This window comes from Artibeus jamaicensis, unplaced genomic scaffold (assembly GCF_021234435.1).
Source record: "Artibeus jamaicensis isolate MK-2021 breed Jamaican fruit bat unplaced genomic scaffold, CSHL_Jam_final contig_3176, whole genome shotgun sequence".
NCBI classification, from domain to species: domain Eukaryota; kingdom Metazoa; phylum Chordata; class Mammalia; order Chiroptera; family Phyllostomidae; genus Artibeus; species Artibeus jamaicensis.
Window position 1 is genome coordinate 4,882,486 of NW_026521740.1, and position 14,991 is coordinate 4,897,476.

The following is a 14,991-nucleotide window of genomic DNA, read 5'->3' on the forward strand; positions in this document are numbered from 1 at the left end:
AGGAAATAATTATTTTTCATTTTACACGCTGAGAGAAAGCTAGTATGGAGGTCAAATTGAAATGTGCAAAGTAATAAATACTGATTGATGGAGCATATTTCCTCTAAGGGATAGGAGAGAAAGATGGACCCCAGAGGACTGGTGCAAGCAATTAACTTTGTAAACAAGTAGGAATAAATATTTTAAAAAAGAAAAAAGGACTAAAGATGAGGACACATGCAGAAAAGTCAGAATAACTGTGAGGAGAAAACTGCTGGGCTGCCTTGCTGAGGCCTCTGCTGTCTGTGACATCAGAAGCAAGTCTCCCTGTTGAGAAGCTGGGAACACAGAGTGGCTGAGCAGTTCTGCACCCCCTCTCGTGTTTTGTCTGGAAAACACTTTTAGGGCCTTTGGTCTGATCAGCACCTTGACGGCACCTAATGAGAGCAATGAACTAAAAGTCCCCGCACAACCTCTGGTACCAGCATTCCTAGGGGCACACGTGATACCTACCTCCCTAAGGTGGCACCTGCAACTCCAAGAAAGACCTGATTAATGGTGAAAGCAGAACCGAATTGCGGTAGAATGTGGCAAGGTAAAAACAATAAAAAGATACTACTTTCAAGAGGTGATTTTAGGAGGCATTTCAGTAACCTAAGACTTGCATTGCTTTCAAGCTCTCAGCTCCTGTGTCTCTTATAAGTAATTTTCTATTAGTATCAAAGATCCCAAGTTTGACAAAAAATGCACCATTTAAAGTTCATCCTTATGCAAATATCATTTCCACTCCCAGGCTTTCCATACATGTTTGACTAAGTGGGAAAGAAGGGAGGACATGTGAGGGTTAATAGGAAGAGAATGGTGAACAAGCCAAGTCTATTTCTCTGCCCCACCCATTACCGGGTGGCTCTCGTTGCTGAACCGTTTACTGCTGTGCTGCATGGTTATGAGTTATTGAAAGTGCTTACAAGTCGTGATGTTGTAATCAGTTTTGTCTATTTTTAATTTTACACATGGGTACACTTTTAATGCAGAGGAAAGCAAAGATGAATGAGGAAAATGAGGAAATTAGCGGCAGGCCCATTGCAGAACATAAAGGAGATTAATACTCAGAATATTTCTGTCCATAACAAGATAACATGGATGGTCAAATTAATAGAAGACAAAAACAAAGCACAAGTAAAAATTTCCAAACCCTGCTTAGGTTACTAATGCTGAACTCTGTGAATTTTATATAATAAACACTTTAAAACTGAGACACAGCTTATGCCATAAAATTCACCCCTTTTAAGTATAAAATTCACTACTTTTTAGTACATTCACAAAATAGTTTCACCACCCCCAAAAATAAACTCCATACCCATAATTCGTTATTCCTCATACTCCTTTTCCCTCAGCCCCTGGGAACCACTAATCAACTTTTCCTTCTCTGTGGATTCGCCTATTCTAGACAGTTCACATAAACAGAATAATGCAAAATGTGGCCTTTTGCATCTGCCTTCCTTCACAGAGGAAGCCTTCACACATGTGAAGCCAAACTTTTGTTCCCAAAGTTTCAGTGTCACACAAGGTGTGGGCACTTATTCTTTTTATTGGCAAATAACACTTCATGGTATGGATCTACCAAATTCTGTTCATCCATTGATTAGCAAAGGTGGTGTCAGAGTAGATGGGGGTGGGCCCTAAAATCAGTCACTAGTATCTTTATATGAAGAGGGGAGGACCCGCTGACCCGGGCACTGGGAAAAAGACCACGTGACACAGAGGCCGGGATTGGAGTAACACAGCTATAAAGCCAAGAATTGTCCGGAGTCGCCAGAAGCTACGAAGAAGCAAGAAAGCATTCTCCCCTAGAGACGTCAGAGGGATCGTGGCCTCTCTAACACCTGGATTTCAAACGTCTACACCACAGAACTTTGAGAGAATAAATTCCTACTTTTTTAAGCCACTCACCTTGTAGCAATTTGATAGGAAAGCTCTTGGGGAAAATACAACATCTTAATTTATAACAATCTGGTTAAGATTCATACCAACTTAATACCAAGCATATATAAGAACTGTGCTCCTATATATCTCCTTTCCTTTCACCTTCCATTGTGTTGTTATTTTATATAAATTATATCTTTATACGTTGGGTGCCAATGAACACATATTTCTAATGATTGTTTTATGCAGTTATCTTTTAGGAGGAAAAAGAAGTTACAAGCAAGAATTACACTTATACTGTCGTTTATATTTACCTTGTAGTTACTCTTACTAGAACTCTTTATTCCTTCTTGTGGATTTGATTTACTGTCTACATTCTTTCTGAAAGAGTCATTCTTCCTCAAATGTTCCTGTGTGTGTGTGTGTTGAGCATGACTTCATTGCAGCCTTCCTGCATAAAGCCTCAAGGTCAGGGCTTACGGCCTTCTCAGGTCTGTCCTAGCACACAGACAACCCTGCCTTTGCACATACATACACTTCCAGATTCCAATAATATGTCAGAGCTTTACCAAGTTCCCCTATGGACACAGCATTCCTCAGCTCTTCCTTTAAAATTTTTTATTTGACTATTTTTTTGCCCTGGCTACTGTTGCTGCCTCACATGGCTGCAAAGTTAAACAATTACTACTGATTATTTTCAATAAATGTCCCTGGGTGAAGGCAGCTGACATCAGGTGAAGTCTAAATCAGGTCAAACAAAGACGTGCATGACAAGCAGAGTTTGCCAGAAAGCTGCCAGGTAGTTTAAATAATTACATTTTTCGGAGAACGGGACTTGGAATTGCCTCCAAACCCATCCCGACCCTCCAGTCACTGCACAGCTGCTGGATTTCAACATGGTCACAAGCTGTTGGTTTTTAGATTTCCATGGAGCTTAGGAAGGGAGATAGGATCAGGGGAAATTGAAAATGTCCTAAAGCGAACATTGGACAGGTATGTGCAGAAATATGAAAGTAGACCACCTTCTTACACCATTGCCCAAGAATAAATTGAAAATCTCTCAAAGACTTAGATGTTGGACCCGAAACCATAAAAGTCCTAGAAGAAAACATGGGCAGCACCCTCTCAGACATTGCTCATAGCAGTATCTTATCAGACATATCTCTCTGACCAAGAAAGCAAGAGAAAAAATAAATTGAACTATATCAAACTAAAAAGGTTTTGCACAGCAAAGGAAAACATCAATGAAATAAAAAGACAACCCACAGAATGGGAGAACATATTCACTGATAAACTTGATAAGGGGTTAATATCCAAAATTTATAAAGTACTTATAAAACTCGACAACAAAAAAGCTCAAACAACCCAACTGCAAAATGGGCAAAGGACCTGAGTAGACACTTCCCTGAAGAGAACATGAACATACAGGTGGCCAATAGACATATGAAAAGATGTTCAACTTCACAAGTCATCAGAGAAATGCAAATTAAGACCACAGTGAGACACCATCTCACATCTGTCAGAATGGCTATAATCAGCAAATCAGCAAACCACAAGTGTTAGTGAGGAAGTGGAGAAAGGGGAACCCTAGTGCACTGTTGGTAGGAATGCAGACTGGTGCAGCCACTGTGGGAAACAGTATGGAGATACCTGAAAAATTTAAAAGTGGATCTACATTTTGACCCAGCAATCCCACTTCTGGGAATATATCTGAAGGAATTTGAAACACTAATTTGAAAGAACATAAACATCCCTATGTGCAATTCAGTGTTATTTACAACTGCCAAGATATGGAAGCAGCCCAAGTGTCCCTCAATAGAAGAGTGGATAAAACAACTAGGGGACATTTACACAATGGAATACTACTCGGCCATGAAGAAGAAGAAAATTTTACCCTTTGCAACAGCATGGATGGACCTGGAGAACATTATGTTAAGTGAAATAAACAACAGAGAAAGAGAAATACAATATAATTTCACTCATATGTGGAATCTAATGAACGCACTGAACTAAAAAGTGAAATAGAGTCACAGAGAGCGGGATGACAGCTAAGGGCGGGGAGGTTGGAGGGGTGGAGGGATTGAGCAAAATGTTGAAAAGGATTCATGGAAATGGACAACAGTGTGGTCATTGCTGGGGGGCGGTGTATAAGACAAGTAAATAATAATGGAAAAAATACAATAAAGATTAAATCACAAAAAAATGTCCTAAAGTTTCCTGTTCTTACTGAGATTCAGACATTTTCTTGAATAAATGTTCCCTGGATTTTTGGTTAATTTTCTGAATTATAAAAATGTTAATTTTGACTCTATTTGCCAGTATTTTTATTACTTTTGTAGAAAAAATGTTATTTGAGGTTCTCACTGTAATATACTCAATAATGTCATCCCATGCACTGAAATTTTAAATAATGAAATAAATGTATCTGTGCTTTTTACTCTAATACATATTACTTAGAGATTTTATCAATTTGTGAATGACAAGATCTCTTGCTTTTCTCCCCCTTTTCCTGATGCTCTTCATTGTACTATTTCATTGTCCATGAGCACCTTTACTGGAGAGAGAAAAAAGAAAAACGAAAATTATAAAGCTCAAATTGACCTTTCACCTCTCTCAAGGTGCTATGATAAAAGAAATTCATGAAGATTGAATTGAGTCTGATGACTAAATCAGAGATTTGAAATAACTTGGATGTATAACTTTTCATGTTATTTGTGTCCCCTGTCACCACGTATTTTTAATAAGTACTAAAGGTGCTCCTAAGTGCAATGTCTACTAAGATGCAGTCTAGTCAAAAAAGATTAATTCCATTTAACTTTGTTTTCAGGTAACGCCAGGGATGCAGCAGAAAACTGACTAAGGAAGCAATCAGACAACGGCAGGAAATGGCTCGCATGTAAGTCTGATCTGGACTGTTCAATAAGTTGGTGTCGCAAGGAAAGATTGTGCTGGTTTAAAACACACTTACCATGCATAACAAGCAGATGTAATATGTGGACTTGGATCAGATAATTCATTGAACAAATCATCTGTAAAAAACATTTTGCAGAATAAGTAGGAAAAATCGAATATGTCCTGGGCAGTAGGTGAAATAAAAACTTACTGAAACAGAAAATAGAGGTTATTGATTGAAAAAAACAACAACAACTCACAAAAGCAGTATTTGCAGTATAATACCATTTGGGCAAAAAAAGTTTATAAAAACACCTAGAAATATACACATTTAAGTATTAAATGTGACTGCTATTGAGTGATAAAAATTGATGCTAATATTTGATCTACAGTATCTATTTTCCTGCTTTAACATGTGCTACCTTTTTAACATCTTAAAACACCTACTTCATAGAAACAGCATTTTATCTCATGTTTCTGCATTAAGAACATTTTTGATGGTGTCGCTTTCAAAACTTTCCATGAATATACTTAGATTATTCACGATATATCTTCTCTGTAGCATATCAGTGAGACTGACTATAAAAAGTCCATTATCCTCTTTGGTAATATAATCTGTATGGATTTAAAAGCAGTATTTCCAAAAACTTCAGGCCCTTTTGTTACTAACTAAAGAATTCACTTAATTTGTAAGCAGCTTTGCCCTCCTGTGCCCACCTCACAAAATGTTTCATTTGAGTCCTGTCTCTCAGGGCTGCTATCCCACTGACCAAAGACTCCCAGGGCCCTTCTCCAGCTGACAGCCACAGACAGACACACAGTTCTTCTCAACAGAGCCCTCACTAAATGTTAACTTCCCTGTGATTTATTTTCTGAAGAGTCACTATGGAAGTGGGCTGGATCTGTTTCCTGTCTGTGAGATGGGGATAAATGTTCTATTTCTGCAGCCCAAAGGACTTGACACCATGCCTCGCTCTTTTTCTTTTATACTTTGCCGATCCACTGCTAACCCCTGGCTTACATCACCCCTTCTTGTGCCTGGATTACTTACTGCAGTAGTCTGCAAACAGGTTTCCTTGCTTCTGCCCCTTGCTCAGTACAGAGTCACACCCAAAGCCATGTCATGACTCCCTGTTGTACTAAAAGTAAAAGCCAAAGTCATACAAAAACTTCCAAGGCTCTGCGTGATCTGGTCTTCCATTAGCTCCCCCCCCCCATCACCTCTCACCGTTGACTCCATCACTCCTTTTCAGCCACACTGGCTTTCTTGCTACTTCTTGGAAATACTGGGCACACTCTTGTCTGGGGGCATTTGTACTTTCCTCTACTCCCTGCCTGGAACCCTCTTCCCCAGACTGACACGTGCCTAATGACTTCGAGTCTTTGTCGATCTTCAAACGTTGTCTTCTTAAGAGGCTTTCTCTGATCACTTTTAAAAACTGCAAGCTGCCACTCATCCCCTGCTTCCTGATGCCTCTTTGTCCTAGTTTTCATTTTCCATATCATTTCCTACCCATGGCTTATCTTTTACCAGAAACAAAGCATATTTCATAATGATAAAAGGATCAATTCCTTTGGAAGACATAATAATAAAAGAATATACACTTATTATGTGCTTCTAAATATCTGAAGCAAAAACTAACAGAACTAAAACAAGAAGTAAATGCACAATTACCGCTGGAGATTTAAACACCCCTCTCAATCACTGACAGAGCAAGCGTGAAAGAAGCCAGTGGGGAGATACAATGTGTGTGCGACGTTTGGCAAATGATATAGTGCCTGATGCAGACTCCACATTCTGTCCAAGTGTACACAGATTCTTCATCAAGAATAAAATAAAAGTCATGAAAGACTTCAAAAGTTGAAATCATACAGAGCATACTCTTTGAACACAATGTAATTAAAAATCAGTAACAATTATTATCTATAAAATTCTCCCAATTTGAAAACATAACAACATATTTCTAAATACTAAGAAGGAATCAAAGGGGAAATCATATAGTATTTTGAATGGAATGATAATGAAATACAACATATCAAAATCTGTACGAATGAGGCAATGATTAGAGGGGGTTAAACACCTTTAAATGCATATGTTATCAAAGAAAAAGTTTGAAATCAATGTTCCAAGTTCCCACAGCATGAAGCTGATAAACAAAGAACAAATAAACACAAGGCAGAAACAAAGGAAGCAATAAAGTGAAGGGGCAAAATATCCAACAGCATGTAACGGTCAAGAAGAAAATTAACAAAGCTGAAGTTGATTCTTTGAAAAAAAAAGCATAAAACACTACCAAAAGTAGTACAGAGAAACAGAAAAAGGATACACACATTACTAATGTCAGCAGTAAAGCTGGGCCTTGACTAGAGAGCCTGCGCACATTAAAAGGATAGTGAGTCACTTTCCCACCACAGTGCTCCTCTCCTCCCCGCCGTCCTTGCACAAAATGATGTGCCCGCCCTTCCAGCTGTCAAACAAACACAGTGGAAAATAACTGGTTTAAAATACAGGTATACCCCACTTTTCAAAGACCCACACGCTCATATCATGAAAGACCTATAGCAATAAGATTTTCTTTCTCAACAGTGTCTCTTTCCCAGCTGCCACTGGGAAAGAGAGCACAAGAACACTGGTCATGGAATTCTCCAGTGTATCAACGCACACCTTCAGAACCTCCTGACTTAGCAATGTTATATCTTCAGGGCTATTACCCTAATTTTAAACTGAACATGTTTTGTGTTCTATATCGCTCAGTTCCTACACTGAGCAAGGCAGCATGGGTCAGGAGCCAAAACGGTTTCAGAATAAGAATTGCAAGCTTGATTTTTCTCTCCCCCAAAACATCAAATGATTCTGCATCATAAGCTACATCGTCCACATCACTCAGAACATCCTGCCCCCGCCCCAGTCCTCCCCTACCATTCAGACACCCCAGAACCTGCGTTTGCCTAAACTTTCCCCCACTCCCCAGCTCTGGTATCTTTTCTCTGAGCCTTACATTGTTTACTTCACACTACTCTAGCAAACACCCCAGAGGGAAAGTCTCACCAGCAGTTCTGCAGCACACAGGACCGCTTTGCAAAAGCTACAGGGTCTGATAACTTCCCTTCAGCCCCAAAGAGTTAAACGCAGAGGCCTTTCAAGAATGTGATTCTTTACTCTGATTCGATTTTCCTCAAGAAATTCCTATGTATATTTTCTAGAGGACAAAATTCATTACCTTTTTACTCTCTTTTCCATTTGAAAAAAAGGGGGGGAAAAAGCAGAAGATCGTTTTGAATTGGCCCTAGATCTTAATATTCAGGGATTTCAGTCACAGATATCTAAAGAAGGGAGGAAGAAGTATCAAATTTGGAAATTGCCCAGGCATTTGTGGTACATTTAAATGCACATGATTTTTCCAGTCTTTATATATATTCACACCCAGTTGCAAGATGACTTTTTTCCAGCCTGTTGAAAGGTAGAGTCTATTTCTCCAACCCTTGAGTCAGGGATTGGCTCTCTAACTGCTTGGGAAAATGGTGTATTAGCAAATGAGACAGGTGGATTGGAAAGGGCTTGCACTCTGGGGTGTACTCTCTTGCTGTTCTTCCTACTGTCGTTTAAATAGCCCAGGCTAGCCTTGTGGGTGATGAGAAACGTGGCCTGATCATGCCCATCGCCCCAGCCTGCCAACTATCCAGTGTGTCGGTCTGCCTGTCCTAGATTATCTAACCTCCGGCCGACCCATCTGCTGGCCACAGATGTGTGAGCCAGTGAGGCAGAGATGGGTCAAGTCAGGCCGGATCAGAAAAGCCCTGCCAACTAATCACGAGTTCATTAAATTTGGGTCAAGCCACAGAGTTTTGGAGTGGCATGTTATGCAGCTAAAGCTAACTGAAGCAGCATTAAAAATGACTCAATCGTGTTTGTTATTAGTTAACAGACACCCACTGAATGCCTTCTGTGTGTTGCGCCCTCTTCTAGGCACAGGATCCAAAGCCAAATAAGACACCATTTGTACCAAGAGGGGCCCCCAACCTAATAAAAATGTACAGACACCAGGAAATAGATAATGGCAGTGCGATGAATAATAATGGGAAAAGGTGTGATCAGAAGTGGGAATACACACAAGCCTGCCTCGTTGGCTTGGAGTGGTCCAGGGGAAACAGGTGACATCAGAATTGGATCCTCAGCAGTAAACTGAAGTTAACAAGGCACACAGGTGGGGAGGGAATTCTAGGCCAAGGGAAGAGCCTGCGTGAAGGCTCAGAGGCCGACGGGACAGGAAATGTCCGGCCTGTAGGCCGATGGAGGGGTGATGACGAAGACACTTTGGGAAGCAGCCCTAACTGCTGTAGAAATGCCACGAAATGAGGGAGATAAGAAATAACGGACGTGGAAAACCACAACGAGCGTGTTCGAGTGTGAATCATCACAGTTACCTCCCTTGCTCCCGCGCTCTCTGACTCGGAGCCCGCTGCGGGGCGCAGTGCGGTCCAAGTGCAAGTCTCCTCTGGCCTCCTGCGTGCTTACGGGTCACACCACCAGGCCTGTTCTGCCAGGTGCTTTTAATTATACCTGTTCTTGTTCCAGTCGGAACACCTAGTATGGCATATATACCCCCGATGATATGACAGGGACAGTTATTTGCAAAGCAATTTAACATTTTTTCACACTGATTTTAACCAACAATTTTCCAAAGTCAGCTCGGTAGAACAAGCACAGTGGAAAATAACTGGTTTAAAATACAGGTATACCCCACTTTTCAAAGGTTCACATTTCCCCACTTCACGCTCATATCATGAAAGACCTATAGCAGTACCTGTCTCCGCTAATGAATAGAATCCGAAGATTTTTGCTTTTGCGTCAACAGTGTCCAGCACTGGCTTTGCAGCAGGCGGGTGACGGAGGCAGCCACACTCCGAGCAGACACCGGGGCCGGGAGGTTGAGTTGTATCTGTGCTTTACCTCTGCTGGTTTGTACATTCACCAGCGAGTGTGTCCTCGGGCATCAGAGAAGCCGTAAGAGAGCTAGTAAGGGTGTTATTATGCTTAGTATAAAACTACACATGATTAGCATTTCTATTATTGTGAACAAAATTAAAACATTGTGTGCATTGAACTTGCCTGTGTTGAACATTCATACCATTTACAGGCAGAAAACATCCTGAAAGCCACCCAAGTTACTATCAATTCTGCTAGTGCCAAAGTGGTCTCTTGTAGACGGCATCCAGTAGTAGATAAAATGGAAAGTCTACTGAGTGGATCGGTACTTGTATACAAAGCATAGTGTTCCACTGTTACACTTAAGGAGAAATTAGTGTTTTTAATAAGTGAAACTACACTGTGCATATATTGTTTGCTTGTATGGTCTGGTTTATCACATCACTCCTGCTTTTACTGTATGTTCATCTTATTTTAGGTTTTATGCATTATTTGGTATGATTTGGTAGGTTACTTTTTGGGTATGAGGATGCTAATTTTTCCATATAAATTAATGGTAATTGCTTCTTTGTTTTACACCATTTCAGCTTGCAAAAGTTTTCATAGGAACACTCTACTTTTTGAATAGTGGGGGGAACCTGTAATTTCCGCTTTCCCAAGGTCATGGAGGTAAAGGTTAAGTGCATTCAAGTAAAAGATTATTTGTGGTCATGTGTATTCGACTGTACTAAAGAATGTACCTTTAAAGAGTTTAGGGAAGACATATGGGAAGAACCATTTCAAGGAGTCCCTGCCTAGAGCACCCCCTTCCCTGGAACTTGTCCATCTGTCCATGTATGTGGCATAGTTACCAGAGATAGAGCAGGAAGGGGAGAAGAATAGGGGAGAAGGAGGATCAGGGAATGGGAAGGGGAGGTAGCCATTCCTGCATAACTTTAGGCATGCCACGACCTTCCAAACCAAGCCTGCACAGTGCCAGGCGTGAGCTCCACAAATGATTGTTGCATGAACGTCCTAACAGACTAAGCTTGGATTTCTCCAAATTTAAAATAAAAAAATAAATGACCCTTGAAGTACCTACCAAACCCAAGATTCAAATGTTTTTTTTTCCCACAAGACAATACAAAATACAAAATGTATATACATTACTTCAATTTATTAAGTCTTATCTATCACATCACTGTATTTTCTCTTCAAAAGGAAAACAAAGTATAAAACTATAAAAAATAATCCTGAAAATTATATAATTTTTTCAAAGCATGATATTAAATATGGACCTTTAAACTAAGACATGCCACAAGGAATCATAAGAAAATGTAAAAGATGAAACATGGACATTGATACTGAAGCCAATTACTGTCACAGTTGTACAATTCGGTGACATTTATTACATTCACAATGCTGTGCAATCAACAGTATCTTGTTCCAGTACATTTTCATCACTGAAAGGAAACCAGTACCCATTAAGCAATCACTTCCCCAGCCCCCAGCAACCATTAATCTGATTTGTCTCCGTGGGTTTGCCTATTTGCATATTTCACATAAATATAATCATACATGTGGCCTTTTGTGTCTAGCATCTTTCAATTAGTATTTTTTCAAGAAAAGCCATATGCTTTTGCATTTGAGAAGGAAACAATGTAAATCATGAAAAGATACAACAACATCTGAGGTAAATGAGTCAGTGCAATTACACTTTAGAATACAACTCAAGTTTCCAGGACTGACTGCTGCTTAACACTGATCAAATGAACAATGCACCTGTACCGTTTTAAATGCAGCACAAAAATACTCAGAGCTTATGTCCTCCAAATTAGTAATTGTTCAAAGCAATTTGTTTTCATAGGTCAGAGCTTTCATCACAAGTCTGTTGGAATGTTGTAGGGAATCAATACTATTTCCCACTTTATTTCAAATTTCTTTCTAACACAGGTAACAATCTTTTAGTTATGAATTGACATAAAGCCATCCAGTTGACAATTAAATACTAACTGGGTAATTCTACTCTGGACCGGATATAGGACCTATTATGTTTTCCATTTCTATGGTTTGATTTCTTTTAACCAAAGAATATGGTTAAATTTGACAGATATTTCAATTATTCAATACTACACATTTTTGAGCTGACATACTTAAAAAGAAGTTGAAGAAGTTACTTAAACAAATATAAACTGATTGACTAAAACTACTCATCATAGGCTGGTGAGCAAAACAAGTTTTTTAAAACTATGTACTTAATTTAGGATTTTTGATCACCTGCTCAGAAAATTGAAGTTATATGATAAACAAGCAATAATGACAATTAATACAGAAAGAAGGATTCCAATGAAAAAAGCATCTAGGAGGACAGCAAAGGGCAGGATCTCCTTTTTTCGACCTCAAATCTTTTGCACAATAAGAATTTACTGCTTTTGTTCTCATATGAGGCCACTGAATAATGAAACAATTAATGTCACTCTTTAATTGGATGGGACAAAAAAATCTAACCTTAGGCAGCTCCCCTGCCAACAAATGAACCAATACATATCAACCTATTTACCTGTTTGAGGATATTGTCTGAGAAAAAAATAATAACTTATACTAGAAAAAGGTAAAAAGTTAAACTTGATGAATTTGCTTTTAATGGGAAAGAATAATTTGACCTGATGATTTGGTCAGTCTGAAGGAGTTCAACAGAAATGCAGTTTTGTTACTTTTAAACACGTATGCTATTACAACCACTAGAACTAGCTATGTATTGAAGAATCACTTCCTATAGTAATATTTGCATGCAAATGGGCTAATAAATTACTTGGAGGGGTGCTCAGGATTTTTTATTGGTGTTAATGAAAAACAAACATATTTCCCTTGTTTTTTCAGTTTACTTTAGAAATGCTTTTCTTCACAGTAAAGAATAGAAACTTCAGTCCAGCAAGTCAAAAAGATAAAAAATACATAAAATAGAAATGTCAATGTTTTAACATATTTCTATAAAGCATTTCATAGATCACCCCCATAACCTACTTCTTTGTAGTTCATTAAATAATAAAAAGTCACTCACCACATAATACATTATTAGAACATCATTCTGGATACAAAATATGTTTTGAAATGTTCTAAGGTATTGGTAAAAAAAAAACACCTCCACATTTATCTCCATCATATGTCTCAAGGCGTATTAAATCCTACTTGGCCAAATTAATGGGGATTATACATGCAAATAAATATACATATAAACAATGGATTTATAGAATTTTACCACTCACAGATGCAGTAAAATACTTATAAAAATTCAGCGAAAGACTGCAGTTTTTGCAAAGAATTTTCAGAACATACCATGCTTAATTCCTATTTTTCCTTTTAGTATGACCCAAAATTCTTTCTGAAATGCTTATTAGGAATCAAATATTCTAGGCAACATTTTCTGAAGCAGTTTTCTTATATCTAAAACCCTTCCCTTTCTGTATTTGTAAAGTAGAAAGTAAACCACGTTGGGACCCATTTCTTTCAAACACCTCCACTTACTCTGCAGTACCTGAACTTGGAGAACTACAGTTTTTTCATTCATAAAATGGAAACTTGAAAGGATATCTTTTGAACTTACTTTGATCTTTTAAATCGAAGAAAATAACTCCATACAAGGTGACTGTGAGAAGCCATCCTTCCTCTTCCCTTATTTAGAAAGTTGACTCCTCCAGAGTTGGCCTCTGCTTACACACTGCAAATGTTTTTGTTTGAAATCAGATTTAGCTCCAATCCTAACAAAACCCATACTGAATTATTCTAAACACAATGAACAAGTCACTGATGAGTTGATTTTCTCTACAAATATAACTCATGCTCTCTTTCTAGGCCTTACAAGCATGTTAAGTAAAATTGCTTAGAACAGTATTTAGTTAACCAGCCAAATGCATTCTTTCCATCCAAGACTGGGTCCAGCTTATTGAAAAAATGAGGGCCAACTGTTTTCTTCCTTTTACAATTCTAAACGGCCACCACTGCAGGCCCCAGTCTTATCACCTGTCAACGTGGCGTGTCACACATGAAACAAACACATCTTTTTAATGTTTGCATAGCTGTTCCTTAGACAAATTTTAAAATGAATAAGCCTCATGTCTTCTCAAGTTGAAATGCAAAACGTAAATGTATTTTGTTTCCAAATGCCAAACATTACATTCAAATCACCAGAGGTAAAAATCTGTTATCAATATAGTAGTAAAACTACTCTGTCTTCAAGGAATATGGAGGTTTTACTGAAAACCCCATTATCTTCAATGTTACTAAGATCCCAACATTCAATGCTAAGGAATGGTGACTAATAGCAACAATATTGTTAGAGTATGTAACACAGTGTCAAAGACCAAAAAAGATTCTATGCTATTGCTAAACCAACAGCTCAACCTTTAAAATCTCTCAGTAGGGTTGAGAGGATTCCTACAAATAGTATTGGTCTACTTCTACTCTCTTTACTTACCCTAGAAATCTAATACGTTCACATCACTTGCAACCACCAAACGATAGGAAGAACAGGAACTTGGCTAATGTAAGTGCTAATGAACTGTAAGCTGCACTATAATTTACCTTGAACAGAAGAAACACTTGTAATAACATTACATTAAAATACCAGTAAATGTTGGTTTTTAAAAAACGTCCAGCAACCATGGTACCAATGTAGTTCGTCACATGGCTATAATATTAACACAATATATATCATTTAACTATGAATTAACTCATAACTTTGGCTTATACATATATGTACATACACACGGTTACTCACTCCAATAACACATCATCCAGAACAGATGGCATGTCCCAGTCTTTCCTCTAACTCAGCAATTTTCAACTGGTGTGCTGCAAGAATTTTTCAAACACGCAGTACCTGACTATTTATGCAGGGACACAGACCTTTTCCCTTAGATTGTCCAATTTTTAGAAGTGACGACAGCCAGGTGTGAATGGATCAAAATTACACCTATCTTTTTGTCAAATGGGCAAAAAATATATATTTTGGTGTGCTGCAGGATTTTACTAACTAGTTTCTATGTGCCATGAGATGAAAAAGTTTGAAAATCGCTGCTCTAAGTTCTCACACATTACTGTGAATCATAATTACGAGAAGGCCTTTGTTAAAACAGATTGCTGGCTCCTACCCCAGAGTTTCGGAGGGAGGGAGGGAGGGAGGGAGGGAGGGAGGGAGGGAGGGAGGGAAAAAAGGGGGAGGGAGGGGAGAACTAAAATAACAGGTCATTCTGGGAAAGGAGGCAGCTGATAAAAGTGATTTCAGATTA